Genomic DNA, 26,573 nt, shown 5'->3' with positions numbered 1-26,573 from the left:
AGAACCAAGTGCAAGATTAGTTTGTGCATAACTATTTTAAACTGTGATCAGTCAACCTACTGTCATACAGTATGTCTTGAATCAATTGAACTTCTTTCCAAAAACATTTCAGTCATTCTTGATTTTTCTTTATTGTCGACTTTCTTTTCTCCTAGAGTCCGTTGTACTTCTTCTCCTCACCCTTTAACGACTTTTTCTATTTTTCTTGTATGTTTTTCAGCCCTTTTTCATTCACTCTCCTTTTCTACTGTCCATGGTATACTTGAAGCACTCAATGTGCAGTGGCACTTTGCATTTCTCACATGCATAGTACGTTTGTCACAATGACGACTTCTCTGGAACCCGGTACATCGTGTTGATTGGCCAGTGAGAAGCTTTATCATATCTTGCCTGATCTTCAACAGTAGCACCAGTAAAGACCTCCTTCCGTGGCTCAGTGGTTTCGTGCCATTTTTTGCATATTTGGGCTCGTATACTATGTGTTTGGAATCAATTCGGTGGCAGGCCTCTTCGATCTGCTCTATTTGAGGTACTCAATTTTATGATAGTCGTGATCCTAATTATGGCCACCTGCAAGCTTTCCCTTGGCTCTTCTGACTGGACCCTCTGGCGGGTAGAACCCTTGGCTCTTCTGACTGGACCCTCTGGCGAGTAGAGGCCCTTGGCTCTTCTGGTGATCCCTATGGCGGGTAGAGGCCCTTGGCTCTTCTGGCTGATCCCTATGGCTTGTAGAGTCCCTTGTCTCTTCTGAACTGAGACCCTCTCTGGCTTGTAGAGTCCCTTGGCTCTTCTGTCTGGACCCTCTATGGCAGTAGAGACCCTTGGCTCTTCTTGACTGGACCCTCTGGCGGGTAAAGCCCTTGGCTCTTCTGAAATGCGACTCTCTCGGGCGCGGTAGAGGCCCTTGGCTCTTCTGACTGGACCTCTGGCGGGTAGAGGCCCCTTGGTCTTCTGCTTGGACCCTCTGGCGGAGAGGCCTTGGCCTCTTCTGGCTGGACCCTCTGGCGGGTAGAGCCTGGCTCTTTCTGGCTGACCCCTATGGCTTGTAGAGTCCCTTGGCTCTTCTGACTGGACCTCTGGCGGGTAGAGGCCCTTGGCTCTTCATTATCAACAATGGAGGGGGTGGGGGATGGTTGTGGATTGGGGGGGGGGGGGTGAGGGGTAGGTCATCATCACTGATACCGTTGTTCTGTCATGATCTGTTTGCATAGGTTTCAGCATATGCATTCAACAGCCTGGCTGGCAATGGCCTGTCCATATCTGACCCATCGCTATCCACATCACTCAGGACAGACATCTTTCTCATTTGAGGGATAACTGCAATGTTCATGCCTTGTCTGAGCAGTCACCTAGATCCAACATATCCCGAACTTGACTCAAAGTGAAATAAAAAGAAGAACAGAGTAGAAAGTTAGGTAGAATAGACAAACTATGTATGTTGTATCAGTATGTGTTACCTAGGATGCACTGTGATATCCCACGGGTCACTATTGTTGCCGTCACACATGTTTTACACTATTCTATGACCACACTGAACAAGTTGAGTAATTGCAAATGCATGTATCATACTAGACACCTTTAAAGATGATGTGTACCAAAAATCTTTCGTCCTATCTTTATGGTTAACATACTTTACTAACCTTTTTGTTGGGAGCTTTGATGCAGCCATCCTCTTCTCATGGTGCAACCAGGAGTAAACAGCTCTGCGTTCATGTGACAATTTTACCACTAAACATGTGACACTGCACATCTTTCATTGAGACCCTTTATTATTTCCAATATTTGCTGGAAATGCGTTGATAGATCATTCGTAACAGTTTTAGAGAGCCTTATAACTTGGAAACGTTTTTTACGGTCACTATTTGTGACCGATGGGATTAAATAGGTTAATACAGGTTAATGAGTGGGGAACAGGAGGGCTTCTTAAAGAAAAACTAACAGGTCTGTGAGAGCCGGATTCTTACTGATTGGTAGGTGATCAAATACTTATGTCATGCAATAAAATGCAAATTAATTACTTAAAAATCATACAATGTGATTTTCTGGACTTTTGTTTTAGATTCCGTCTCTCACAGTTGAAGTGTACCTATGATAAAAATGACAGACCTCTACATGCTTTGTAAGTAGGAAAACCTGCAAATTCGGCAGTGTATCAAATACTTGTTCTCCCCACTGTATGTGAGAATGCTATTCATTGACTACAGCTCAGCATGCAACACCATAGTGCCCTCAAAGCTCATCACTAAGCTAAGGATCCTGGGACTAAACACCTCCCTCTGCAACTGGATCCTGGACATCCTGACGGGCCGCCCCCTGGTGGTAAGATTAGGTAACAACACATCCACCACGCTGATCCTCAACACGGGGTCCCCTCGGGGGTGCGTGCTCAGTCCCCTCCTGTACTCCCTGTTCACCCATGACTGCATGGCCAGGCACGACTCCAACACCATCATTAAGTTTGTCAATGACACAACAGTGGTAGGCCTGATCACCGACAACGACGAGACAGCATATAMGTGTGGAGGTCAGAGACCTGGCCGTGTGGTGCCAGGACAACAACCTCTCCCTCAATGTGATCAAGACTAAGGAGATGATTGTGGACTACAGGAAAAGTAGGAACAAGCACGCTCACATTCTCATCGACGGGGCTGTAGTGAGCAGGTTGAGAGCTTCAAGTTCCTTGGTGTCTACATCACCAACAAACTATCATGGTCTAAGCACACCAAGACAGTCGTGAAGATGGCACGACAAAACCTATTCCTCCTCAGGAGACTGAAAAGATTTGTCATGGGTCCTCAGTTCCTCAAAAGGTTCTACAGCTGCACAATTGAGAGCATCCTGACTGGTTGCATCACTGCCTGGTATGGCAACTGCTCGGCCTCCGACCGCAAGGCATACAGAGGGTAGTGCGTACGGCACAGTACATCACTGAGGCCAAGCTTCCTGTCATCCAGGACCTCTGTACCAGTCTCTTAGAGGAAGGCCCTAAAAATGTTCAAAACTCCAGCCACCCTAGTCATAGACTGTTCTTTCTGCTACCGCACAGAAAGCGGTACCGGAACTCCTTAACATCTAATCAAATGGCTAGCCAGACTATTTGCATTGCCCCCCCCTCTTTTACGCTGCTGCTTCTCTCTGTTATTGTCTATGCAGAAGACATTTTAATAACTCTACCCACATGTATTTATTACCTCAATTACCTCGACTAATCGGTGCCCCCGCACATTGACTCTGTATCAGTACCCCCTGTATATAGCCTCGCTGTTGTTATTTTACTGCTGCTCTTTAATTAATTGTTACTTTTATTTCTTATTTTTTTAGGTATTTTTCATAAAACATCATTTTTGYTTAAGMGCTTGTAAGTAAGCATTTCACTGTAAGGTGAAATACCTGCTGTATTTGGCACATATGAAAAATCAAATGTTATTTGATTTGATTTGCTGCAGTATTATTTTCCTGCTGTAGCAAAGTAGCTCAAATTAAGATCCTGCATCTSTTGCAGTCATCCTCTAATTGGAATGCCACAAATGATGGGGCTCCATTACTTTCTCTACCCATTACCCACTGCCTGCCTAGACCCTTCCCCATAACAAAGTGTGTAATGTTTCAATGTATGTCATAATGAAGTGGGGGAGAATGGGGTAAATTGAGACAATGAGTTAGTTGAGCCACCCATTGCTTCTAGGAAACCATACACAAAATMAATCATGTGACCAAATATTRAGGTAGAGATCATAATTCATTCATTGAGTCTGTGAAGGTAGAAACCACGTGAAAAAAGTGATAAGCAAGTTAGGTCCAAATAAAGTATTTTCACAAAGTCAAAATACTTTATTGAATTATATGGTTCTTAATGATTGTGTCTAACCCAAAGTACATACACTATATATACAAAAGRATGTGGACACCCTTTCAAATGAGTGGATTTGGCTATMTCAGCCACACCTGTTGTTGACAGTTGTATAAAATCGAACACACAGCCATGCAATCTCCATAGACAAACATTGGCAGTAGAATGACCTTACTAAAGAGCTCAGTGATTTCAACGTGGCACCATCATACGATGRCACCTTTCCAACAATTCAGTTTGTCAAATTTCTGCCCTGCTACAGCTGCCCRGGTTAACTGTAATTGTTGTTGTTGTGAAATGGAAACGTCTTGGAGCAAAAACTTCTCAGCCACGAAGTGGTGGGCCACACAAGCTCACAGAATGGGACCGCTGAGTGCTGAAGTGCATAGCACGTAAAAATTGTCTGTCCTCGGTTGCAACACTCCCTATCGAGTTCCAAACCGCCTCTGGAAGCAACYTCAGCACAATAACTGTTTGTCGGGATCTTCATGAAACCTTCACAAGCCTAAAATCACCATGCACAATGCCAAGCGTCGGCTGGAGTGTTGTGAAGCCCGCCACCATTGGACTCTGGAGCAGTGGAAACGTGTTCTCTGGAGTGAGTGAATCATCTGGCGAATCAGATGGACGAATCTGGGGTTGGTGGATGTCAGGGGATGCTACCTGCCCCAATGCATAGTGCCAACTGTAAAGTTTGGTGGATGAGGAATAATGGTCTGGGGCTGTTTTTCATGGTTCGGGCTAACCTCCTTAGTTCCAGTGAAGGGAAATCTTAACGCTACAGCATACAATGCCATTCTAGACGATTCTGTGCTTCCAACTTTGTGGCAACAGTTTGGCCTTTCCTSTTCCAACATGACAATACACTCMGCACAAAGTGAAGTCCAAACAGAAATGGTTTGTTGAGATCGGTGTGGAAGAACATAACTGGCCTGCATAGAGCCCTGACCTGATCCCCATCGAACAGCTTTGGGATGAATTGGAACACCGACTTTGAGCCAACCCTAATCTCCCAAGATCAGTGCCCGACCTCACTAATGCTCTTTTGGCTGAATGGAAGCAATTCCCGCAGCAATGTTCCAACTTCTGGTGGAAAGCTTTCCCAGAAGAATGGAGGCTGGTYTAGCAGCAAAGGGGGGACCAACTCTATATTAATACCCATGATTTTGGAATGAGATGTTCCACGAGCAGGTGTTCACACACCTTTGGTCATGTAGTGTATATCAGTGAAGACCACCTCTTTCAGGGCAATATGAGACACCATATTTCTCTTCATATTCAGCCAGAGGGCAGAAGAGTTGTGTCTAAACAAATTTAGGATGGGSCGAAATGCTAGTGCCTGGAAATACAATTCAAAGTTTGGTACTAATTGTCCTCCTATGTCTTTCCCTCTTTGTAAGTTTATTTTATTTTATCCGGGATCGCTTACCTTGCCAAATAAATGCATTATACATTTTTATCCCAATAGCCAGAATCGGGAGCCATGAGAAGCATTGAACTACAGAAATTCAACCGTGGCAATATATTATTTTTAACAATAGACATTCTGCCGGTTTTAAAACACCTGGGATGTTATTCCATCTACTAAGGTCGGATTGAATTGATTTGAGCGTTCTGTTAATCTTTCTGACAATGTTTTTTTTTCTAAGGAAGGAATATACATATATATATTCCCAAATGTTTAAAATGGGAAATGATTGGGATTCCATAAATAGAGATGGAGTCCTCCTTRGGGGTCTTGAGAGACAGTAGGGCTGATTTGGTTAGATACATTTTATAATTTGAGATTAATTAACTTCTTATGGCTGAAATCCCGCTAACGGGATTTAACTGAATATTGAATTTGGATTTTTTTGCTGAATTTAACTATYATCTTCAATGCGTTTTGGAGCAATTGAGATACATTTTCTAGATACAGTAAAATATTTTCAGAGTATAATGAGATTGAGTGATCAGTGGAGTTTAGGGAAGTTGGTGTTATTTCCTTCGATTGACAAATTGCCTGGGCCAGGGGGTTCCATAGATAATAAAAATAGAACTGCCTTGTCTGCTGCTTCTAGTGATTTTTAARGGAGCGGAGCAATATTGTCTGTTATAACTATGACTCAGGGATTMGCAGATAMRATTTTAATCATYTTAATGAAATTGGAGCCTATTCCCGTATATTCCAAGACAGAATGGTCATATCTCTGGTCTATCAAAAGCTTGTTCTACATCGTGAGATAAAACACAAAAAATAATGATTTTGGGAGTATATTAATCGGTGAGGATATGGTGGAGAGCCTTGGTCGCATGTGGATTGTAGTTGGTCGTATTAGATTTGGCCCACATGTTRAAAATGGCATTCATTTCTGTCCCAATAKCCAGATGGAATTCAGTTAATTCTAAGAATATGCTGTTCAGAGAATCAAAACATGTAATAGAACATTATGAATTTGGAGCGTACACATTAAAGCTGCAATATGTAACTTTTTGGGCAACCCAACCAAATTCACACAGAATTTGTGTTATGGATCTGTAATTRTCATTGAAAGCAAGTCTATGAAGCAGTAGATCTGTTCTATGTGCACTATTTCTACGCTTGCAGTGCTTCTTTTTTTGCGTCTTTTACTTTCGATTTTGTACACCCGCTTCAAACAGCTGAAAGTACAATATCTTCGGTTATGGAAAATATATTTCACAGCGGTTTAGATGGTACACTGATTCTCTACACTTTTACATGCTTGTTTCGTCACATAAACTAAAATTAGGCGAACTATTCGAATTTTAGCAACCAGGAAACGGTGGAGCGATTTCTGCTTAGTGCATCTTTAATAAAGGCAATATTTGTTCCATTATGGATACATTTAAGGAAAGTGATTCTGCCTTCTGTGTCTTCATCTTTACTCAAGATGGTGATTTTGAGTTTCTTATGTATCATTATGGTTACAACTTTTTGGGTGGCTGATAAAAAAAAAGCAGCCAGTTTATAGAAATAGTTCTCTAGTCTATGTGCGTCCTTTTGGAAGAGGTGTYTTTCTTGGACCACTGCTATATCAATATGGTTTCTTGCTCTCATCAAGACAGCCTGAACGCTTGATGGGACTATTATGGCTTTTCAAATTCGAAGAGAGAATAGGTAGCGTTGCCATTGTAAAAAAAAAAGAGAATGTTTTACTAACAATATTTAATAAGCTCATGAATGCGAAACAAGACCCTCCAAGGGTTCATTTGATCCAGTTTGCTACAGCAGGAAAACAATAATGCTGCAACATTAAATGTGAATTATTATTTGGATTATAATTTTTGGTCATTTTTGTAGGGGTCCGACATTTCAAAATGGAACTTACAAACTTCAGAAGCCTTTTCAAACCTCAAATACACGACAAGTTTTACATTTCCTGCAAATGGAGGAAAGTTCTGCTGCTACAGGGTGATCAAAATAAGAGCCCACATCTGTATTTGCATAATTTGAATGTCTTTCAGGTGCCATGGACGTGAATGGGAAGAATTCTGGTCATTAGCATTGTTCAGCTGTTGAAGCTAGAAACTCCATTCAAACTTTAAATTGAGCAGACTGGTCTGTAAGAGTGTATTTGATACCATTTTGAACAATAACCATGTACAATTTGCATAAACGCTCCATAGACTTCAAAGGGAAAATGGGGATAAACCACTGCTCTTGATCTGTTTCAGCTGCAAACACCACCCCAATGCTGACATGTACAGACTGACTCAACTTAGATAGCTTCAACAGCTTTAAGCTACCATTCCTACTTTATAAATTATGAAACTTGTTGTGTCCCTATTCATTTCAATGGTGGAATGTAGGCTTGAACATTCTAAACTAAAATCACTGCCACAAAACATTCAGAATGTTCAAACAAAAATATTTGAGAGCTTAAAAACACAAGCATATGGCTTATGATGATACTCACCTTAGCCTACTAAACTAGCCCACTATAACCCACTATAATAACTCCACACCTGCAAACCAGTCCAAAATAGGTCACTATAACTAACACACAGCCTATGAAAATCCTATTACTACCATTGATAATACTGCAATTGCCACTTCCAGCACTACCTCTACCACAATACTATTATTTCACAACCGTAGATACTTCAAGACTAGCAAGCACACCACATTTACTTCTGTAAATGTATTTTTCCTAGTTTTACTTTATTATCAGATATTGGTGTAAACTTGGTGAGGTCGGGATATCGCTTTGATGTGAGCTTGCTCATTTGCCCTCTATCAGAGATCTAGACTTAGTAACTGTGTTTGTGTGCTGATGTTTGCATTGGTCCAATTGATCCATGCTCTGTCTGTTTATGAACTCAGCAATCATAAGCATCATATAATCTCTCTGAGAGTAACTGTTGTTAATTAGACCTACGGCACTGCTACATGTTTGTCTGTTCAGGATAGTCTACTGTATCAGCTGCAGGCCAAACTGTAACAATGATATCATCAGTGAAACACAGTCATTCCAGAGCTAACTACAATGCTACTGTATATTACTACTGAGACTACTGCTGCGGGTTCGCTGTGATACTATCTGTTCATTACTGCCTTTTGTAGACCACACCCCCCTAGTTTTGCTCTTGGCTGTCTTGCAGTTTCACTCTCAGCATTACGAGGGGCCCAGCTGGAGAGACGTGTGTTTGTGTGCGTTCGCGCGCGCATCCATGTGTATATCAAACTCCATCTTTATATATCTCAGCATTAGTTGATTTTGGAACTTTATTGTGGAGCTTTATTTGCCTAATATACAGTATATTGTGTACTTTGAATAAAGAATTAACCGGAGTGGTTCTTGCCAGCCGGGAATTCCGTTCTGGAAATGAGCAGCATCATTTATGCTTCAGCTCTTTTTTCTCTCTCTGTTTTACTAGCAGCCCCTGCTGACATAATGTGGCCATTTTAGGACTCGTGCACACTACAAAATGCTTGCCCTGCATGCTCTTATCACAGACATAGAAACACTCTCGCTTGTCAAATACATCAGCAAGGAACATAATCAGAGGGGCTGAACTTAACAATCTCATTTGTAAGTGTGTGTGTGTGGGTGTGCGTGTGCATGTGTGTGTGTGTGTGCGTGCGTGCGTGCATTCATTCCTGCATGTCTGTGTGTTTGTGCAATATGTGTGAGAGAGAGAGAGAGAGAGAGAGTCAGAAGGAGACAGAGTGGAGTGGAGAGAAGCAATCGGCAGACCTCCTTTTGCCTGTGTGCTCTCTAGCTTCACATTTCTATGCTAAACCCCTGCATTGCAGTGCTGCCTGCAGGTGCTGGAGAGGATGCAGTCTTTTCCCTGTCCTCTTTGCAGTCACAGCGGAGGGGAGTGAAACGTGGCCCAAATAACATTGACAACTACAAGCACCCTGTACTACGCACGCAACTCAGCACAACCACACATTGCCACTACGGACTGGGTTTATTATTTGTCCCTTTGATTTTGGTTGGTTGTTTTCTTGTCTTAGCTCAGCAGTCCCCAGGGCATAACCGAACCGCTCATGCGGAGATGAAACATTGGATTCGGGTCCAGGTTGACTGAGTTTCTCTTACAGATAGATGCAGGGCATTTGGTTTGGTTTGGAGGAGCAGGAGAGAAGGGGGGCAGGGGCCAAGGGAGGGGAGGCGGGCGGCATCCCTTACTGCAGAGGGGGGAGGGGAAACCTTGGGGATAAATCATTCACGAGCTCCAGACCACTGTTACGCTCCCTGGGTTGCCGCGGCAGCTGCACTTTGACCTTGCAGAATGTCATGTCAAATGGCACCATCATACTAGAGCTGCTGAGTCGGTAATGGTGACTGGTTGAATCTGTTATCTGTATGCACTGTAGTACAATCTAACACCGTATTCACAACATCACTCTGACTTCATCTTACAGGCATACTGTATTTTTTGTTTGATGTTGATTGGTAACATCAGGTCATCTAAATGAGGTTAATTACTATAATGGGTTTAGTGTATTCTTCGAACAGCCCATGAAGAATCTGCTCCAAAATATTGCATTCTTCAATAAAGCTTARGTGCCTTCTTTAGCAACTGTGTTGTTTGCAACAATCTGAAGAACATACTAACTCACCCACTACCATGTACACTCTTTGAAAAGAAGGTGCTAGCTAGAACCTAAAAGTGTTATTCGGCTGTCCCAATAGGAGAACCCTTTAAATAACCCTTATTGCTTCCAGGTATAACCCTGTTGGGTTCCATGTAGAACCCTTTCTACAGAGGGTTCTACATGGAACCCAAACGGGTTCTAGCCTAAAACCAAATAGGGTTTTCCAAGGGGACAGCCGAAGACCCCTTTTGCAACCCTTTTTTCTAAGAGTGTACTGGATCTTGGTTGACGCATGTCTGCTGTAGAATCTTCAGTCATGACTCATGATTGGACTGCCCTCTTCTTTATGAGCAAGGTCCTTTATATTGATCCAGTTTTGATTTATGTAACATACAGGCTATATACCCCCATTCTCTCTCTAGATCTATCGGTCTGTTTGTACAGAGGATCATAATCCATCCACCACAAACTTTAGACAAGTGACATCTAAAAAGCCTCCTCTGATCAGCCATTTCTCTGCACTTGGTGTTGGTGTTGTTCTGTAGTCTGTTGGCTGCAGATTTTAAGCATGGCCCTGTTCAATAGGCACAAAATAAAAAACCTTTTAAACAGATCAGTTCGGGCAGCGTTCGGTGGTCGAAGTCACCAGCCTTCTGGCCATCACCGATCCACTTTTCATGTTCCATTTGTTTTGTCCTTGTCTTACACACCTGGTTTCATTCCCCCAATGACTTGTTCATTATTTAACCCTCTGTTCCCCCATGTTTTTTGTGAGTGATTGTTTGTTTGTAATACGGGCCGTTATTGTGGGCTCGAATTATTGTGTTGTATTTGTGAATATTTGAGTAAAGTACGTTTATTACTCGTATCTGCTGTCCTGCGCCTGACTCCTCTACACCAGCTACACACAGGCATTATTACAGAGTAAATTTAATTAGACCGCTGAAACCATCCTACTTGCTGCCAACAGGTTTCCTAATGGAGTTTTCATTCAATGGGGTTTTCAGTACATTTATCTAAAGCCATCCCTTTAAATATTGTGTACCTTTTAATTTGGATTTTCTCGACAGACTATAACATATCGAGAGAACAGGTTCAGAATTTAAAGGGTCGGGATCAATTAAAGAAAGCCATCAGGCCTATGCATATCTCAGTTTCAGCACCAATTGGTAGATAAAAAAATTGATCTTATCTTGTAGATTATTTAGGGTTAGCAACGTATTTAGGAATCAACCTACTTCGTAAAAAACAGGTTTGGAGAGTCTTTACGCACAAAATATTTGGGTGAATCAAAAAATACAGTGGTATGATTAATCTTGAAAGTTGCCATGCAGTTGTTCAATTACAGATATATGTTCATTTGAGCCAGTTTATTACAGCAGGAAAATAATCCTGCAGAAACAGGAAATGTGAATTATTATGTGGATTATAATGAATGGACATTTGTGACTGACCGGCTTGAATCGGTCTTATGTAGCAAAATTTGTAATGGTGTTTTTTACATTGGAGAAAAGTAGAGACTCAGAGCTGGAAAATGATATATCATACACTACCGTTGAGGAATAATGGGAAAGTAATTCTGCTTTGAAAGTTTTTGTAAACCTTCTGGAGAGCTCTTTTTTGTTTACACCCATTAAGCATTGTTTACACCCTCTTAAGCCTTAGCCCCACCTATCTCTTCAAGGATTCACATGTGAGGCCATGTACTAAACCAAAGATTTCAATACTTAAGGCTGGTTTAGACTACGTCTATCGATAGTTGTCCCGGTGACATCATGGACATTCTATTGCCGTCCGACATCAAACTTATCATTGTTGTTATGAAAAAGGATAAACACAAAAACTACAGGCTGTATGACATCAGCAGCCTGGTGGTCCAAAATAGCATAACCAGTGTATTTTAACACCAATAAACCCACCTGTTAAAATTATGATTTTAAATCAAATCAATTCAAATGTGATTTGTAACATGTGTCGAATACAACAGGTGTAGACCTTACTGTGAAATGCTTACTTGCCAAAAATGCAGTTTTAAGAAAAATAAGTGTTAAGTAAAAAATCGATTTTTAAAAATGTGTTAAAGAGCAGCAGTAAAATAACAGTAGCGAGGCTATATACAGGGGGTACTGATACAGAGTCAATGTGCGGGTGCACCGATTAGTCGAGGTAATTGAGGTAATATGTACATAGGTAGAGTTAAAGTGACTATGCATAGATAATAAGCAGAGAATAGCAGCAGTGTAAAAGAGGGGGGGGGGGGGGGGMGCAATGCAAATAGTCTGGGTAGCCATTTGATTATCTGTTCAGGAGTCTTATGGCTTGGGGGTAGAAGCTGTTAAAGAAGCCTTTCGGACCTAGACATGGCCGTGCGGTAGCAGAGAGAACAGTCTATGACTGGGGTGGCTGGAGTCTTTGACAATTTTTAGGGCCTTCCTCTGACTCCGCCTGGTATAGGGGTCCTGGATGGCAGGAAGCTTGGCTCCAGTGATGTACTGGGCCGTACGAACTACCCTCTATAGTGCCTTGCGGTCGGAGGCCGAGCAGTTGCCGTACCAGGCGGTGATGCAACCAGTCAGGATGCTCTCAGAGGTGCAGCTGTAGAACMTTTTGAGGATCTGAGGACCCATGCCAAATCAGTCTCCTGAGGGGGAATATGTTTTGTCGTGCCCTCTTCACGATTGTCCTGGTGTGTTTGTACCATGATAGTTTGTTGGTGATGTGAACAAGAACCTCTCAACCTGCTCCACTACAGCCCCGTCGATAAGAATAGGGGCGTGRTCGGACCTACTTTTCCTGTAGTCCACAATCATCTCCTTTTTCTTGATCACGTTGGGGGAGAGGTTGTTATCCTTGCACCACACGGCCAGGTCTCTGACCTTCTCCCTATATGCCGTCTCATCGTTGTCGGTGATCAGGCCTACTGTTGTGTCATTGGCAAACTTAATGATGGTGTTGGAGTCATGCCTAGCCATGCAGTCATGGGTGAACAGGGAGTACAGGAGGGGACAGAGCACGCACCCATGAAGGACCCATTTGTGGATCTGTTGGGGCGGTATGCAAATTGTGTGGGTCTAGGGTTTCTGGGATAATGGTGTTGATGTGAGCCATGAGCAGCCTTTCAAAGCACTTCATGGCTACAGACGTGAGTGCTACGTGTCGGTAGTCATTTAGGCAGGTTACCTRAGTGTTCTTAGGCACTATAATGGTCTGCTTGAAACATGTTGGTGTTACAGACTCGGTCAGGGGCAGGTTGAAATGTCAGTGAAGACACTTGCCWGTTGGTCATCACATGCTCGGAGTACACGTCCTYGWAATCTGTCTGGCCTTGTGAATGTTGACCTGTTTAAAGGTCTTACTCAGATTGGCTACGGAGAGAGTGATCACACAGTTGTCAGGGCAGCTGATTCTCTCAAGCATGTTTCAGTGCTGCAAGCCTCGAAGCGAGCATAGAAGTAATTTAGCTCATCTGGCAGACTCGTGTCACTAGGCAGTTCGCGGCTGTGCTTCCCTTTGTAGTTTGTAATAGTTTGCAAGCCCTGCCACATCCAACGAACATCGGAGCCGGTGTAGTATGATTTAATCTTAGTCCTGTATTGACGCTTTGCCTGTTTGACGATTCATCTGAGGGCGTAGCGCGGATTTCTTATCAGCGTCTGGGTTAGAGTCCCACTCCTTGAAAGAGGCAGCTTTAGTTCAGTGCAGATGTTGCCTGTAATCCATGGCTTCTGGTTGGGGTATGTACGTATGATCCCTGTGGGAATGATGTCATCGATGCACTTATTGTATATGTACATTGGGCAAATCAGGCAACTAAAAGCATCTTTCTAACCAATGTTTTGGTTTGTTTCTAGATTGTTAGCGAGCTACCTAATGTGAAGTTAGCTGGCTAGCCAGTTCAAATTATGATCACATCATAATGACCATACTTCAGCTCATTTGTCTTCATTATTACAGGAAAATAAACTCACAACAAGATCATTATTTACAAGTTAATGGCGAGCCAATTACAGAAAATAGATTACGATTGTGAGTGTGACTAAATAAAATCAGGCCATTCTACCAGATAATCTTTTAACTTGGACACTGTCTCGCTGGCCTAACGTTATATCATAATTTGACTTTGGTGCAGGTCATGTTCTTCACATTACTGTCTTTGGTAAACGCATACTATATCAGATAAAATCAAAGTTCACTTGTCGCATGCACAGGATACATAAGGTGTAGTGAAATGGTTACTTGCATAGTGGAGTCTTTTGTTTAGACATGCAACTAGCTAGCTAGCTAAACAATTAACCATAATCCCAACTCATAACGTTATTAACCTACATGAATCTGCAGGTAGCTAACCAACCAGGTTCAATGTTAGCTAGCTAGATAACGTTAGGCTACAACTAGCAATGCAAAAGGCTCTGAGATACAAATAATATTACCACACAGATCATACACATAACGTTAGCTAGCGAGCAAGCCAGCTAACGTTAGCTAGCTAGCAAACAGTACGCGTTAACTTGAAATCAAATCAAATCAGATTTTATTGGTCACATACACATGGTTAGCATATGTTATTGCAAGTGTAGCGAAATGCTTGTGCTTCTAGTTCTGACAGTGCAGCAATATCTAACAAGTAATATCTAACACTTCCACAACAACTACCTAATACACACACATCTAAGTAAAGGAATGGAATAAGAATGTATAAATATATGGATGAGCAATGTCAGAGCAGCATAGGCTAAGATGCAATAGATAGTATAGAATACAGTATATACATATGAGATGAGTAATACAAGATATGTAAACATTGTTAAAGTGGCATTATTAAAGTGAAAATAACTTCTTAAAGTGGCCAATGATTTCAAGTCTGCATATAGGCAGCAGATTATCTGTGCTAGTGATGGCTGTTTAACAATCTGATGGCCTTGAGATAGAAGCTGTTTTTCAGTRTCTGGGTCCCAGCTTTGATGCACCTGTACTSACCTTGCCTTTCCGGATGATTGCGGGGTGAACAGGCAGTGGCTCGGTGATTGTGACATCGGATGCTGTAGGTGTCCTGGAGGACAGGTAGTTTGCCCCCGATGATGGGTTGGCCAGACCGCACCACCCTCTGGAGAGCCCTGCGGTTGTGGGTGGTGCAGTTGCCGTACCAGGCGGTGATACAGCCCGGCAGGATGTTCTCAATTGTGCATCTGTAAAAGTTTGTAAAGGTTTTAGGTTACAAGCCATAGTCCACGATCATCTCCTTTGTTTTGTTGACGTTGAGTGAGAGGTTATTTTCCTGACACCAAACTTCGAGAGCCCTCACCTGAAAACAACTTTCAATTTTGCTAGCTAGACTTAGATGGACGCTTCTCACTCTCTGTCACAGATGCCATGGTTGCCCTTAGTTTGAAGATGTAATCCGGAGACAGGTGTTTTATACAGCAGCCTTCTGTGTGTTCTCTTTTCTACTCCCTCTGCATATTTGCAATCAAACGCCAGAATTTTCTCCATTTCCATAGCTATCATAGTCTAATTCCACCGGCCATTCCACTGATTTCAAAACTCGGTCCTCCAGAAAGTGGAGAGCAACACTTTTTCAGTTCTACTACATGGATTTTGGGCTCCCGAGTGGCGCAGCGGTCTAAGGCACATGCAAGAGGTGTCACTGTAGTCCCTCAAATCCAGGCTGCATCACATCTGGCCGTGATTGGGAGTCTCATCGGGCCCCAGTGTTGTCCGGGTTTGGCCGGGGTAGGCCGTCATTGTAAATAAGAATTTGTTCTTTACTGACTTGCCTAGTTAAATATAGGTTAATTAAATAAAAACAATGCATTAGAAAGGATTACCTACACTTACTGACCAGCTCATGTTATAGACAGAAGTGGGCTACATGGCATTTCAATCCAAACTCATGTCTCGGCATGTCCAGCCCATCCATTATCTCAGCCAATCATGGCTAGCGGGAAGGTTCCCACTTTTTCCGTGGCTAAACCAACTAGGCTCGAAATTGAACAATTTTATTCGTATTTACAGATGGCATACACGTTTGTTACTAAGACACATGAAAGTTCAAATGTTCCAGAAGGCATTTCTGCCCAAAAAATGATTTAGATTCTTTTTTGTTGTTGTTTACGTTCAATTGCCTCTCATGTGGAGTAGTGACACGTGAACATACACCTCGTTTCCTGAAACAAGTCACATTTGTGTTAGGGTTGTTAGATTTTTCATAAGGGAAAATCAAGACTGAAATTTGTAATTGGAAATTAAGCCTCAAATACATTACAAGTTAAACATTTGATCAAATTTACGATCCTACATCTCTAAAAATTGGAAGGGGAGAAAACTCTAACAGTAAGTGTTGACCAATAGTCCTATAAATTTACCCTCGCTGTTCATGGAACTGATATGACAACGGTCCCGTCGGGCTCCAGGTTTAAACTGCCAGGCTGAAACCTGGAGCCTGATTCCATGATGAGTCCATGAAGTGGGCTACATGTCCAAAATTATTGAACAACTTGTTATACGTTAAATGTGATCCACCATTACCAGTGACCCTCAGGATCAACCACACGGACATGACAGAGGAAAGAAAGGGAAACTAACGATGTAATGGAATGATGCCAAATATAGGCCTAACATTTAAGGGAACTAACACTTACGTGACAGTTAAGAATGTGTGTGAGTATTACCGACGATAGCTACCGATAGTGCCATACAGTTAACATGATACAAATTATTTTTAAAAAGGCTGAAATTAAAAACATTCTTGAACGCACAAAGGATACGTTTGGCCCGACTGTCACTGCACAGATTTGGCTTGTCATCTCATTTGGCTTGTGTCTCCAAGATTCATCCCTGCAAGATATAAGGCCATGCAATTTAAATTCTGCATAACAGCACTTCATTGTGGGAAAGGGGCACACATAGCCTACCTGTCATGTTCATATGCTTCAGTGTGCTGCCATGTGACTGGTTTCACATTTGTCTCCAGCGACCATGAGGTCAAATAGATCTAAAGGAATGTTCATATATATTTACAATCCCCTTATCCAAACTGATTACTAATTGACCTACCGTAGCTCTTATCAATTTGTAAATGACAGTGAATGGAGAATGGGGGAAAAATCGATTCGATGTTTTTCCACTGGAACCGGCAGGTTGCTCGACCTCATTCATCATTTCCTCAAGCGTAAAGGTGACGAAATGATGAGGAAATTAAATCAAGGTCAGAATACGACGTATCTCTAGATACACCTCCGCCTCCCTTCCATTTATTTGATCTCCACCCCAAATGSGTACCTTGCCGGCACTGGCTCAGAATACGAGTACAGAAAAAGGGCACAAAAAGGTAATAATGTTCCATTTACACTTTCCTAACTCTGGTCTGAATTCCCCCCGTGGCAATTCAATGCCTGCAGTACTGGAACAAGGTGATAGAGATAAAACAGGTTGTTAGATAAAACTATCCCGAGTGGACACTATGTTCTAATTGGCTTCTGAAAAAATTGCTTGCATTTAATATGATATTTTCCTGCTGTTATCACAAACACTATACTTTTTGGCTTTCCCAATGGACTACTTTATGGAACACCATTATCCCAGAAACCCTAGACCAACTCCAATTTGCATACCGCCCAAACAGATCCACAGATGATGCAATCTCTATTGCACTCCACACTGCTCTTTCTCACCTGGAAAAAAGGAACACCTATGTGAGAATGCTATTCATTGACTACAGCTCAGCATGCAACATCATAGTGCCCCCAATGCTCATCACCAAGCTAAGGACCCTGGGACTGAACACCTCCCTCTGGATCCTGAACTTCATGAGGGGCCGCCCCCAGGTGGTAAGTGTAGGGAACAACATATCTGCCACTCAGTCCCCTCCTGTACCCTCCTGTACTCCCTGTTCACTCATGACTGTGTGGCCAGGCATGACTCCAACAGAAGGACTGCATCCCGGAGTCACCTCTTCACTGTTGATGTTGAGACTGGTGTTTTGTGGGTACTGTTTAATGAAGCTGCCAGTTGAGGAATTGTGAGGTGTCTGTTTCTCAAACTAGACACTCTAATGTACTTGTCATCTTGCTCAGTTGTGCACCGGGGCCTCCCAATCCTCTTTCTATTCTGGTTAGGGCCAGTTTGCACTGTTCTGTAAAGGGAGTAATACACATCGTTGTACGAGATATTCAGTTTCTTGGCAATTTCTCGTATGGAATAGCCTTCATTTCTCAGAACAAGAATAGACTGACGAGTTTCAGAAGAATTTTTTTTGTTTCTGGCCATTTTGAGCCTGTAATCGAACCCACAAATGCTGATGCTCTAGATACTTAACTAGTTTAAAGAAGGACAGTTGTATTGCTTCTTTAATCAGCATAACAGTTTTCAGCTATGCTAATATAATTGCAAAAGGGTTTTCTAATGATCAATTAGCCTTTGAAAATGATAAACTTGGATTAGCTAACACAACGTGCCATTGGAACACAGGAGTGATGGTTGCTGATAAAGGGCCTCTGTACGTCTATGTACTGTAGATATTCCATAAAAAATCTGCCGTTTCCAGCTTCAATAGTCATTTACAACATTAACAATGTCTATACTGTATTTCTGATTAATTTGATGTTATTTTAATGGACAAAAAAAAGTGCTTTTCTTTCAAAAACAATGACATGTCTAAGTGACCCCAAACTTTTGAACGGTAGTGTAGATATTATCTCAATTACCTCGACTAACCGGTGCCCCCGCACATTGACTCTGTACCGGTACCCCCTGTATATAGCCTCGCTTGTTATTTTACTGCTGCTGTTGAATTATTTATAACGTTTTTTTTTCAATTTTTCCTTATCAATTTTTTTTACTCATAAAGCATTGTTGATTAAGGGCTTGTAAGTAAGCATTTCACTGTAAGGTCTACAGCTGTTGTATTCGGCGCATGTGACAAATACAATTTGATTTGATTTGATTTGACAGCATTCAGGTCCCTGAGGACTGGAGTTGCTCATCCCTGGTCTATACATTAGGCCATTTGAAGGCAATACATTTTTGACAAGGGTCTAAATGAAACTGTTCATAGTAAGGAGGAAATCCTGTAACTTGCTTCACATTTCAAATGATGTGCCACAATCTGTGTTAAATGTTTCCTGCTCTAATGGATTGGGATTAAGATAGGACAGTACATTGATCCTATATCTGTGTTAAACGTTTCCCCCTCTAATGCATTGGGATTAAGATAGGAGACTGAACTMATCCTAGATCTGTGTTAAACGTTTCGCCCTCTAATGGATTGGGTTTAAGATAGGAGAATAAACTGCCCCTAGACCTGTGTTAAACACATCCCCTCTAACGGATCACGATTAAGATTGAAGAGTAAACTGATCCTAGAACTGTGCCTATGGCCAACTTCTACCCAGAGCCTGGCTGAGGCCTGATATCCTCCCCTCCTCCCCAAAGTGTGCACTCCATCTCATCGATTTAAAAGGAATAGACTGGTGTTAAGGGAACTCCTTCGAAATAGGGTTTACCAAACTCGGTCCTGGGGCACTCCGTGGGTGCATAGTTCATTTTTTTTGTTCTACCACTACACAGCTGATTCAAATAACCAACTCATCGTCAAGCTTTGATTATTTGAATCAGCTGTGCAGTGCTAGGGCAAAAACACAAATCGAATGCTTCTAAATACATGGGGGGGGGGGTGAGTAAGTGGGTAGGGAGTGAGGGTAGGGAGGTGAAGAGGAGTAAGGAAGGTTTAGTGAATTGGAACGCAGCACAACAACAACTCATTACTTCCTCCAGCCAAGGCCATAACCAACCATGCACAGTGCAGATGAACATAAAGTGATGCAGCGTGAGCTGTGAGTTAACTACTGCCCCCATCTGGTGAAAAGCAGTCATAACACGCTGAAACATAGCAGTGACAGAGTGCCCGCTAAGCGGCCTGGCTTTCACCAGCTGTTCKATTCCACACAAACGCGGATGGAGCCAAGGTATTGTTTCAGGAGGCGCCTTGTGAGAGTTCTGGAAATGAGCAGAAATAGGATTCTTCCACCAAGAAGTCCTCACTGGAATGCTGATGGAGGATTTGACTCAAACTAGAGGGGATGAGAGTGCAAGGAAATGGCAACACATCTGTTAGAACATGAGTATTGCTGTTATTTTGCCACTTTGTTGTACAAATGAAAGGACACAATATGTTGGAAGGGTTATTTCAGCTGGAGTTAAATGGATGAGTCGATGGGATATGCAAAACTGCCTCACTTTTTTGGTTAGTACATGTGTTATTTCATAGTTTTGTTGTCTTTACTATTATTCCACAATGTAGAAAATTGTAAAAAGAAAGAAAAACCCTGGAATGAGTAGGTGTGCCCAAACCTTTGACTGATACTTTAAATGTACTGTAAAAGTTTTTTGGGGGCCAATAATGAGTGATTTTATACTCCTAATATGGCATATCAAACACTACAGATGGAGGACTGAATATTTGTTCATGGTCGTATGCCGAAGATGAAATATTGGTATACACAGTACAGTGCATGGTATTACCCTTTTAACTTCAGTGTAACTTTAAATAGATTAGAAACAGCACCCTTTTCAAAAAAATGCAGTAACCACATCCCTCATCTCCCCATTCTCTCTCTCTCTTTCCCTATATCCTCACCCCTATCTCCCTCCCTCTCCCCTCTCTCTTCTTTTTCCTCTTCTCCTCTCGTCTCTGTCTCTCTCCTTCCATGCCTCTCTTTTCTTCCCCCTTCTATCCCTTTCTCCTATCAGTAAATCAGTGAGCCATTCCACAACCCCTAAGAACAGAGACAAGTGGATTTGCATATTGATCCTTTTTGATGGCCATTCCGTCAGATGCTAGACCGATGCGTAGCATACTGTGTGAGCAGCATCTCAAATGAGGAGAGAGAAAGAGAGAGCGAGAGAGGGAGAGAGAAGTAGAGAGACAATTGTAGAGATTGTGTATGTTGAGAGAGACAGTGAGGGAGGAGAGAATTGACAGAGGGGGGGTATTTGATTGAGGGTGGGAAAAGGGGGAGACGGTGTGTACAGGAGAGAGAGGGCTAGAAAGAGAGGGAGAGTACTGCCCTGCTCTGCTGCAGTGGAGAGAAGTGAGAGGAGAGACTGCAGTCTCTGCTTATGGGAGAATTCAGGGGATGTTACCACGACACTGAAACGTTAGCCCTACGAGCCTGATTATTGGATGGGTCACCCAGCCAGTGCGAATATCACATTTGACTGGTAAGACTTTTTACCTCGCTCTCATTTCCTCCCTGTTAAGGATAACCAGCAGATGACACAGAAATTCAGGTCATTTTGGGACAACTTTCATAATGAACATTCTTGATTATAAATGAATCAGAATGACAGAATGTCATTTGAAGATTTGTCCTAGGAATCTGAAAATCTCTGGAAGATTTCATTGGTTTGTGTTGTGTTTGTATGGTGTGTATCTGGGGCTTCAGGTTTGCGACTAGCTAAGTGGAGCTGTCCAGTGCTGAGCTGCAGAGATGCAGAAATTGGAATGTAAGTGTACCTGCAGTACCTGCAGGCTTGAGGTAGATACTATTGACCTAGATAGAATGGATAGCTTTCTCTTCTTGTCTCTTTCACCGTACAGCCACTAAACAAGATGAGAGTGAGACAAGGACAGTAAGCTATTATACAGTTTTGGAATATAGCCTGTGGGAATTACTGTTAGGTCAGTTGTGATGTACTATGTCCATTTGTTTGGCAGGAATCATTTTAATTTGTCATATAATTCTCCTTATCTGTTCAGATTGTCATATATCGATAAATGAAAGGGCATGGTGTAAGCAGCTACGTCTATATTAGCCATTTTCATTCTATCCGTAAAGTAAAAACAATTAGTAATTTGATTGGTCAGATCCCAAACTCCATTAGCTACCATGGCCTCAGGCCGGCTGTAAGTGACTGGATATCAGACAGAGGCAATTCAGCTGGATTTGATTTGCTCAGCAACAACTAGTTTGTTTCCTGTAATGTTTCACAAGTAGTCTTGAATGGAACATGTCTTGCAGAGTGGGGTATCGTATAGCCTCGAGCTATTTTAAGGTTTTAAGAACACTACACTGCACCTTTTGAAGATGCACAGTCTATTGATTTGTGGACTATAGGTCACAATGAAGACACAGTCCCGAATTCAATCCAAGGTGCATTATAGGGCAGCCCACTACACAGCCGACAATGCGGCTTTCAAAGGCATTTTCTGGTGCCGCTTGCATTCATGGTAAATAATGCATACGTCGGCTCAAACGTAAATGACCTATAGCCGTGCGTTACAAGGCACCTTGCATTGAATCCCGGCCACAGACTTGACAGAATACTGTTTTACTGTTGCTGCTGACCCATGTTTCCATCATTTCACTGTCTGTTGCCACTCTAGACAATGCATTTCCTACATTGCCTTTATGCTTGGTATCTTAGGTAAAGAACTGTACAGTTCAACACAGCACAACAATTCTGAATCATATATGTTGTAATATGTCAGCTGCATTGCAGCATCTCTTTACATCCAAACAATACAACAAAAAGCTGTTGGTTTGACAACGTAGCATTCTTCTTGATGGTAAAATGTATACAAAATGGGGTGCACATGGTTATCTTAGGCTGTCTGGATCTAGCATCAGTGACCCACTCCAATTCCCAAATCGCCACAACAGATCCACAGATTAAGCAATCTCGATTCCACTCCACACTGGCCTTTCCCGCCTGGACAAGAGGAACAACTATGTGAGAATGCTGTTTGTTCACTACAGCTCAGTGTTCAACACCATTGTTCCATCCAGCTAAGGACCTGGGATTAAACACCTCCTTCTGCAACTGGATTCTGGACTTCCTGACAGACCATCCCCAGGTGGTAAGTGTATGCAACAACACATCCGTCATGCTGACCCTCAAAACGGGGGCCCCTCAGGGGTGCATGCTTAGTCCCCTCCTGTACTCTCTGTTCACCCACGGCTGCGTGGCTGCGCATGACTCCAACACCGTCATTAAGTTTGCAGATGACACAACGGTGGTAGACCCGATCACCGAAGATGATGAGACAGCCTACAGGAAGGAGGTCAGAGTGGTGTGGTGCCCGGAAAATAATCTCTCCCTCAATGTCAGCAAGACAAAGGAGCTGATCGTGGACTACAGGAAATGGGGGGGCGAGCATGCCCCCATCCACATCGACGGGGCTGTTGTTGAGCAGGTCGTGAGCTTCAAGTTCCTTGTGTCCACATCACTAAGGAACTGTCATGGTCCACACAAATCAACACAGTCATGAAAAAGGCACAACAACGCCTCTTCCCCCTCAAGAGGCTGAACAGATTTGGTTCTACAGCTGCACCATTGAGAGCATCTTGACTGGCATCACCACTTGGTATGACAACTGCTTGGCATCAGACCTCAAGGGGCGACAGAGGGTAGTGCGTATAGCCCAGTACATTACTGGGGCTGAGCTCCCTGCCATCCAGGACCTGTCAGAGATAGGCCCTAAAAATGATCAAATACCAGCCACCCAAGTCAGACGGTTCTCTCTGCTACCGCATGGCAAGCGATAACGATGTAACAAGTTTGGAACCAACAGGACCCTGAACAGCTTCTACCCCCAAGCTATAAGACTGCTAACTAGTTAGCTAAATAGTTAACCAATAGCTACACGAAATATCTGCATTGACCCTTTTTGCACTAACTTTTTTTAATTTACATACACTGCTGTTACTGTTTATTATCTATCCCTTTGCTTAGTCACTTTATCCCTACCTATATGTGTATCTACCTCAATTACCTRGTATTCCTGCACATCGATTCGGTACTGGTACCCTGTGTATATAGCCAAGTTATTCATTGTGTATTTATTCCTTGTGTTATTATTATWATTTTTATTCCTTGTATTATTAAAATAGAAAGATATCTCCATTGTGGAGCAGGACCCATATGTACTCATTTCACTGTCACTCTACACCTGTTGTTTATGAAGTGTTGTGGGATTTTTTTTACACAGCGACACTCAAAGTCAATCTTAAATGAATCATTGTTTATTGTCAGCGCACTGGAGAGTTTCCAACCAACTCAAAGCACCATAGTACACATGTCAATCAGGGGCTCTTCCTGGGCAGTCCCAGCAGTTGTCTTATACACAGCTCCACAGACAAGTTACATTTGCGTGATTTAGCATAATTAATTCATCATTACCGTGTTGTTTCATTCATGTGACCGACCAATATTTTTTCAAAACATGTGACAGACCAACACCTCACGAGGCTTCTCCTCTCTAAGCTGAGACCTTGAAACTGAGATGTCTTTCGTTCGTTCTTGGGCATTCGTTCTCAAAACACGGTCTGGGCGTACTGCCAAATTGCAGCTACTGATAGGTGTGATTTGTACAGTCAGCCACTTGCATGAACACAGAAATTGGTTATTGGAACAGCACATGAATAGAACGCAGAAATTGGTTATAGGAAAAGCACAAACATTACAATTCCCATTGCAGAAGCATGTGACAAATAACATTTGATTTGACACATGCACGCACACACATACACATGGACGCACACACGCACTCACAAACATCCACACACACCACTACCATTACAACCCCATTGTATATATATACTATCAGCAGATAATCTTAATTTATATCCAGTTTCTATCCATTTTCAATAGTTTACAAACCAACACTCCTTCACTGTGTATGAAAATATTGTAAACCATCATTCTCCAATGATGGTATTTTGCATCAGGTAATTCTCCAGAGAGTGTTTGTAGATGTCAGGAGAGATGGATCGGGTTAATCTATTACCAGACTAATAGGATTTAAGAGATGCCTCTGTCTTGTGAGTTGCACATCTACTCTCTTCTCGTCATCTGCCATTATTGATTTTGTGCGTAATGGATCTACAACCAATTCCATTTGTGCAGAATAGAGGATTATGCCTGTCATTTTTCACCTTAGATATCCTTTCCTGGGAGAACAACAGAATAGGGACAATAGGGAGGCAGAGCCGAACAATGCCCATGTGGGAACAAATAGCTCTTTATCCTACGCATTGTTGAGTGGCTGGCTCTAGGTTAGAGGCACCCTTTTCATACTATTGTGCCATTGCTCAGTCTTGCTCAGCCCTACCCAATCAAAGATGAGCATGACTCACAAAGAGTATCACCATGATCTGTAAATGTTAATCATATGCTGGTATCACCCCTGAGAGTGACCAGGGTGTAGCTCTGAATTCTGGGACACAATTAGTCAGACTCTAATGTACATTCCCTATTCTCCTCTCCTGTCGCTGCCCATGAGAGCAACACAGAACTGGCACAGAATTATATGAAGCTTGCTAAGGCCTGAGAGGAGAATTGATTTTGTCAGTATATTTGTAGTGTATAGAAATCCCTAAAGAAGACAGATGCTGTACGTGGTTATAGCATTTCATGCATTCGTATTCTTTATGATTGTGGTTCGTGAATGAGGATTGTGGTCAGATTYATGAGCACTATTGCTAAAATAGCCTCCATCAGGTTAGATGAGTAGAAAGGGAATCTACAGTACGTGTTTGCTTCATGTTATCAGTGGTGGAAAAATAACCCAATTCTCATACTTGAGTAAAAGTAAAGATACCTTAATATAAAATGACTCAAGTAAAAGTGAAAGTCACCCAGTTAAATACTACTTGATTAAAAGTCTATATTTTAAATATACTTAACTATCAAAAGTTAAAGTAAACGCTATAAATCATTTCAAATTCCTTATAGTATGCAAACCAGATGGCACAATTGTAAACACATTTTTTTTAAAGCCAGGGGCACACTCCAACATTCAGACATGGTTTACAAATGAAACATTTGTGTTTAGCGAGTCTGGGATGACCACGTGTTCTCGTGAATTTGACAGCATTTTTGGGTGTCAGGGATAATGAATGGGAGTAAAAAGAACATATTTTCTTTAGAAATGTAGTGGAGTAAAAGTAAAAGTTATAAATAGTAAATTAAAATACAGATACCTCAAAAAACGACTTAAGTAATACTTAAAAGTATTTTTACTTAGTTACTTTACACCGCTGTATGTCTTTGTATTTGCACAGTGATCTCATACGTCACATTTTTGTTTCTTGTAATGAGAATGTCCCTTATTAGACTTGAGAAGTCATTCACTGTAATACATTTTGTAAATATGAATCATTACACGATAATGGCAACTACTAAGAACTTTTGGGAGAGCATTTGACAATAACCGGGGGCTATAACCGTTGGTCTAATACGCATTCAAAGGTGATAATTCCCAATCAGCCTCTGTATCTCACCTACTCACAGTGTAAATTGTTTCAGMACAGCATCCATGCTAATCCTATTAGGATTTGCTAGAGAGAAGAATGTTTCAGTCACAAGTGCCTCATTTCAATTTTGTGGAGATCGTTTCAGAAGACACATATAATCACCTAAGTCTTCGCCATTCCTTCAGTGGTAACAGATCACTCATTATAACTGGAAGATAGCCCTCTTTGGAACTAGTTTTGGATAGGGAGCCATATTTATCTAGCACATTTTCCACTTCAAGTAGAATATGTATTAACTCCCACCATTAATTTTTGTTTCATCCCTAACTGACTGTGATGTAATGCTGTAATGTTTGATATTGACTTTCACAAGGGACTGAGGGTCTTCTTGATAGAATTTGATTCCATTGACCTTCATGTA

At 42.0% G+C, this 26,573-nt stretch overlaps 1 protein-coding gene across 4 annotated transcripts in view; it reads left to right on the top strand.

Annotated features, from left to right (window-relative positions):
• LOC111969723 (synaptotagmin-2-like) overlaps positions 1 to 26,573 on the top strand; it is a 78,737-nt gene that overhangs the window by 30,133 nt on the left and 22,031 nt on the right. For 2 of the 4 annotated variants that reach the window (XM_023995935.2, XM_023995932.2), the window contains exon 1: positions 20,921 to 21,116. The exons of 1 other annotated variant lie outside the window; for it this stretch is intronic. The gene's annotated coding sequence lies outside the window, so the exon portion shown is untranslated. Of the gene's footprint in view, positions 1 to 20,919; positions 21,117 to 21,340; positions 21,402 to 26,573 lie in introns of those variants that run through there. One more of the 4 variants, XM_023995934.2, reaches the window with a different exon arrangement.

Source organism: Salvelinus sp. IW2-2015, linkage group LG11 (genome assembly GCF_002910315.2).
Source record: "Salvelinus sp. IW2-2015 linkage group LG11, ASM291031v2, whole genome shotgun sequence".
In the NCBI taxonomy this organism is placed as follows: Eukaryota; Metazoa; Chordata; class Actinopteri; order Salmoniformes; family Salmonidae; genus Salvelinus; species Salvelinus sp. IW2-2015.
Note: the sequence above shows the minus strand (reverse complement) of the source record. Positions and strands in the feature narration are given on the sequence as shown.